The 6,366-nt window shown below is 35.3% G+C and overlaps 1 pseudogene; it reads left to right on the top strand.

Moving 5' to 3' along the window:
- The first annotated feature begins 292 nt into the window (after nucleotides 1-292).
- LOC120120424 lies at nucleotides 293-5,161 on the top strand (annotated as a pseudogene).
- The last annotated feature ends 1,205 nt before the right edge of the window (nucleotides 5,162-6,366 follow it).

Genomic DNA, 6,366 nt, shown 5'->3' with positions numbered 1-6,366 from the left:
TAATTAAGCTAAAGATGATTACAAGGTAATATTTATTATAAATACTCTTAATCATTTGATAATAAACGTTCAATCACCTTTATAATTATTGTTGTCTGAACTCGTGATCTTATTGAACAATTAGAATAAAAGAATGCTAAATTCAAGACATACACAAACTACAAAACCACTTCACATGAAACATGAAAATTTCAGAAACCTACAAAACTGAATTTATTATTTGATTAAACTTCCAAAAACTGAACATTTTTCACCCTAAAAGGATAACCTTTAAATCAAAATTCACTGAAACCATCTCGCACCTGAAACATGTCGTTCGACGGGGACATCAACGGTCAACGGCGGCGGTAACACCGTCTCCGTAGATCATAAGCAGTTCTTTTGCCACCAATGCAGCCGTACCGTCACTGTAACTATCTCTTCTTCATCCGAACCGTCTTGTCCCATATGCAACGATGGCTTTCTCGAAGAATTCGAAAACCCTAACATTAATCCAACCTCCGCCTTCCAGAACCCGAATCCCAACTTTAATCCATCTTCTAACCCCTCTTTAACCATGGCGGATCCGGTATCGTCCTTCCTCCAGCTCCTTTTTCCTTCTTCCACAATGACGACCTAGTCATCCCCCGCTTCTATTGGCTCCGCCCGTTCAGGCGCTGGGGACCCGTTCGCTTGCGATCCCTTTACCTTCATTCAAAGTCATCTAAGTAATCTCGGTTCACGCGGGGGGCAAATCGAGTTCGTGATTCAGAACAATGCATCCGAGCCTGGCTTTCAGCTTCCAACAAACATCGGAGATTATTTCATAGGACCGGGCCTCGGGCAACTGATCCAGCAGCTGTCTGAAAACGACCCTAACAGGTACGGGAGCCCACCTGCATCGAAGTCAGCCATTGATACGTTACCTTCAATGAAGATAATGAAGAATGACTTGAGTTCGGAGTTCAACCAGTGCGCAGTTTGCATGGACGAGTTCGAGGAAGAGACTGAAGCAAAGCAGATGCCCTGTAAGCATAATTATCATAACGATTGCATATTACCGTGGCTGGAATTGCATAATTCGTGCCCTGTATGCCGTCACGAGTTGCCTACTGATGATCCTGATTATGAGAGGAGAGTTCGTGGGGCACAGGAGACTACCGAAGGCAATGATGGTGGTAGTAGTGGTTTGGCTGATAATGCTCCAAGGTCTGCATCGCTTCCTTGGCCATTTAGGGCTCGTGGGTCGGGTTCAGGGTCAGTCGATTATGCGGAGACCACACAGGAAGGTTTGGATTGAAAATCGCAACTTTCTTTTTCTTACCTATTTTAACAAGTATATAGATCATTATATCCCCTTTACTGGTGTTGTCTTTGTGTTGGCCTTCAATTTGTGTAGTTGAGAATTGGTATTATAGTTCAATTTCTTGTGTTCTATTCATCAAATCAGTTTACAAGCGGATACCTTCTAGAAAAAATAGCCCATACAATGAAGCCGGTCATCTGAGAGCTTTTGGTATGTTTGGTTACAGGCCTTTGATCCATGGTTTTTTTCATCCTTGTGATGATGATGGTCATTTAGAGTTTTAGGACCCACAGGCTGGCATGCATTTATTAACAAATTAACTGTATAATTTATCTAATTTTGATAGGAAAGTATTAGTCAAAGTAATTAAATTAGTCCAATCTTTTATTGTAAGTCTCATACACACAAATGTTATGCCTGCATGAACTTTTCGATTACTTCATTGCAATTATTGTTGATTTAAAGGAATCTCCGATGCGTCCAAAATTATCTTAATCCTTTTTTTTCAATATTTGTAATTTTTCACTAATTAGTGTGAGCTAGAGTTTGATTGATATTATTAGTACATTTTTGTACTCATTTTAAATACAGTTTGACCAGCATCTATCATTGCTATGATTATGAAGGCGGAGTTGAAGACTCGATTGTTTTCTGCCTAATTCCTATCATAAGTTTTTGAGGGACAGGAGGAGAAATCTGAACTTGCTTAAGCATCAAAAGATTTAGTCATGTTCTTCCAATAATTAAATTGTAGCTTAGCTGTTGATATGAAAATTTAAAATTAGAGTAATAAGGGAGGGCTTGTATGGATCTTTTAATTTCAGGCATGCCAGCTATTGGCACGTCTCTTAGTTTTTATACTTCTATCCTTGGATGATGGCCATATTGAATTTGGAGGGAATTAAGGTGGTGTGTTTTATGAAACTGTTTCGTAGCTATTTAGTTACTGGTATTATATTCTGACTAGTTTTCTTTGTCAACAATGTATTTCTCATGTTTTATGCTTTTAGTTGGTGTATTTGATAACCGTCGTTTTGCTATCAAAATAATTTCGACTTCTTAATAAGTAAAAAGAGAGTAGTATAGAGAAGCAGGGTCGATCCAAAGAGACTGTGGTATTTCTGATTTATTGAAACTCTTTCTTGATTTAGAAGAAGATAGAAAAAAGATGAAAAAATAGAATAAAATAAAATAAATAATTATAAAGGGAATAATAATAAAATAAAAAATTTTAAGATAATAATAAAGATAAAAATGGGGTTTTAAATTGTTTAAAGAAATAAAAAAGATAAAGATTAAATAAAACAATTAAATAAATAAAGTAGATTGAGATAAAGAAAACTTATGGTAAAAACAACCTCAGACTTCAGCTTTGCCTCAAATTCCTCGGATCATAGAAACATATCTTTATTTCAATATTCACGTCGGCTACCTGTCTACAAGGACAACTCCTTGTGACTATGCTTTGTACACCGAATATCCAAGTGCACTCTTAAAATTCGGTTTGTGAGATGATCTAAGCAACAACAATGTTGTAGATCTTTAAAACGTTGAAGATCGAAAAGCTGTCGACTCGAATTATGTTGTTTCAACAATAACTGATTCCGATCTCAGTTTCCTCTTAGCAAACAATTTTGATAAGTGTGTTCACAGAAAGTCAAATACGCTTCAATAAGTCATTCCTTCTTCCCACGTTAACCATAACAACATCCAGACCAACGTCGACTTTTGGTTTTAAAAATTATTTTGATTTGAAAATAAGCCCAGAAAATAGAGAAAAAAAATCAGAAGCGATTTAAGTGCCTTACAATTCTCACGTTTGGAATTGAGCCTTCGCTTTAGCCTTCGGCTTAAAAGAAAATTAGCTAAGCATGACCAAAGTCATACTTAGCATATTTTGAAACAAAAATTTAAGATAAAATAGAAAAAATATTCGAAAAAGCTTGAAAAAAATAGAGAGAATTTTATAAAGCTAGAGAGAAAAAGAAGATTTAATTCTCAGATATGATAGATATGTTTCTAGGTTTACCCCTGAGAGGGTATTTATAACCTTCAAATTCCTAAAAACAAGCTAAAGATAATTCCTAAAATAATATCTTCAATCATAATTAAAACACTTAAAACTATTTAAACTAAAATACCTAAAACAAAGATAAAATAAAATAACATTCTAAATCCTAATTAAAATACTAAAATCTATTTAAACTAAAATATCTAAAACAAAGATAAAATATAATATTTAAAATATTATCCTAAAATTTGAGTTTAATTCAAATTCGAATTGCAGAAACGTGCGGCTGATCCATTCGTTCTTCTAGAAATGCTGACTGGACCTTCTAGAAGGTGTTGACGTCATAAGTCATGCCCACTAATCTAGCTTTGATTTCGAAAAAAAAAATGCAGAATTCTTTCCTTTTAGTACAATTTCCAGAATCTATCGCCCTGCACAGAAAATGAATCAAAACGAGCAAATAAGCCACAAAAACCAATGATTAAGGAATAATTTAAAAGCAAAATATTAACTAAATTAAACACTTATCACTAATTTTCAAAGAATCAAACTGATGATAGCTTTGAAATGCTTGGAGTGTGTGGTAATAGTTCTTTTTGTACTTCAAATCTATGACTTGTGGCACTAAAATTATATTCGGCGGAAGAAATTCCTTGCATGTTATATTGATCGCATAGATTATATTATGTGTTGTCACTCAGCTCAGTATTTTTTCTTCTTAATTTTGTGTCAATATTAAGCTGTCTGAACTTGTGGTCCTGGTAGCTGGAGTTTTAAAGCCATTTATGTTTTTCTTCAGCACAATATCTAGCTGAACTTTCATGCGTGATGCTTAAGAGGCGCAAGAATCTTTTTGATGTTCGATTTATATGCTGCATATAGATTTTCTTGCATTACATATTGGCCTATGACAATAAGGTTGAATTTCATTGTCAAGTTTTTAGGCTGTGGGGGTTCTGGGCTAGGTTTAGGTTCAATTTATACCGAGAAAAGCAGTATAACTTACGTTCCAAAACTGGATTTAAATTTTTCTAGTTTTTCTATCAAGACCAATTGCTAGCATCATTCCATATAACTGGCAACACATGGAACTGCCTCCACCTATATTTTTTTTTTTGGGGGGGGGGGGGGAGTCTAAGCCATAAGACAACATAAATAGAAAACACCCTATCAAAAGACACTCGTATGTCATCCAGGTAAGCATCTTCTACCTCCGTCTGCGGGCAAGGAAAACTTTGAACCTCAATCGCTGCCTGAATGCCAACTTATCTGCTGCCTTGTTCGCCTCTCTGAATGTGTGCATAAACATGACTTGCCCTTGACTGCACATGAAACGGATTTAGCTCACAAGGCTGAGTTTTACATTAGATTCCCTATTAAGCTTGTACTTTGATTGTTCACAAATTAATGCTTTACTTGATTGAAAGGTGGAAAGATACAAGGCTGATTCTGTTATTTAACCACAGGAATGGGAAGAAACTTGTAGTTAACGGATTGATGGTTTCTTGACTCATTTACGTCTATTGTGATGTACACAAATTGGGTCTACTGTCTGATAAGGGATTATATGTTTGCGTTGTTCAACAGTTCTTTTGATTCACTTTTTCTGATGAAGATTTATATATAAACTGCCTGCATTTTCAAGGCAAGTTTTTTAACCTACTTTTCTGGAGTCATATCAGTATAATGGCACCCTAACTTGGACTTGATTTTTTGGCAGATTGAAATACATCACAGTATCAGCATTTCACGTTAGATATGATGATAGAACGGTTCTTTCAAATTTGGGATGCAGAGTTATGTGTAAACATGGAGAATTTAGATTAGTTTGGTTAACCTCTAACAAAGTTTTGGTTTGCCTTAAAACATAAAGACAAGTTCGGTCAAATTGGTCTCCGAACTTATTTTCAATCAAATTGCCCTTAATTATTTTTATTGGGTCAAATATTCAAATTGTCCCCTTTGAGAACATGATACAAATAGCCCTTAAGATTAAGGTAGTGACATTTTCGGCAAAGTAGGGTTTTAAAGTCCATTTTCAAAAATTAATGCGTTAATGTTCGGGTCGTTTTTTAAGTTGAGAGGTAACTTGACTAAACTTGCTAATGTATAGAATAAATTTGATTGTAAGAAAAGTTTATGGGCTAAGGTGATCGAAATTATCAAGTTCAATGGTCAATTGATTTAACTTGTCAAAATTATGGGTAAATTTGATCAAAATTTTCAGATTCAGTGGTTAATTTGATGAAAAAATGTTGAGGAATAACTTGGCCAAAGTTATCAATTTCAAGGGTGGTCTGTGTTAGTCTTGCTATTTTAGTATTACTTGCACATCTAATTCCCCCCCCCCCCTTGTAAGTTTCTCTTTTTTCACGTTGTATAGAGTTCATTGGTAGTTGCCCCAATGTTCTTTCGTACTATATCAAACTACATCTCCCTGCGTGTTCAGCATGTAGAAGACATCTCGATTCCCATTTATCAGCTAATCTTTCCTCTTTAATATAACTTAATAGAGAACATCGTCAATTTGGCATCCTCAATGGTTCAATTGATCTCTAATTTTCCATTGAAAACAGTATTATTCCTTATTAGCCAAAGTTGCCAAAGAAAGGAGAAGTGGAACAGTAGCCCGTTGGTCCAATCATCATTGAGACGATCTGGTTAAAAGCTCAGTCTACTTCTACTTTATGACGGGACAATCCCCCGAGATATGTTGGAGAACTTCATTATGGTCCATTCAAACTGGACAATAATGGTCCAACTAGCGTAAGCAGTACATTGTGACCACTTGTCTTAAGAAATGCAGACACAAGAAAATTTGAAGATCACCTCTAAAGATCAAATTTCGATATCATTCATTCTGCTTTACTCTTTCAGCATTCACATAGAAATCAAAATGATTTTCTAACGTATCCACAAACCTAGTAGAATCCATTAGCTTGAAAAGAAATTAAAAAATTCACACTAACAACAGATTCTTGGGGACTCCAAAAACACAAGCTATGCAACTCACTAATAATCATCTAACACTTCTGTTTCCTTTTGTGCTGCCAGGGGGTTCCTTATCAGA

Source organism: Hibiscus syriacus, unplaced genomic scaffold (genome assembly GCF_006381635.1).
Source record: "Hibiscus syriacus cultivar Baekdansim isolate YM2019G1 unplaced genomic scaffold, ASM638163v2 tig00110338_pilon, whole genome shotgun sequence".
NCBI lineage: Eukaryota > Viridiplantae > Streptophyta > Magnoliopsida > Malvales > Malvaceae > Hibiscus > Hibiscus syriacus.
The sequence above is the reverse complement of the archived record's forward strand: the minus strand, read 5'-3'. Positions and strand labels throughout refer to the sequence as shown.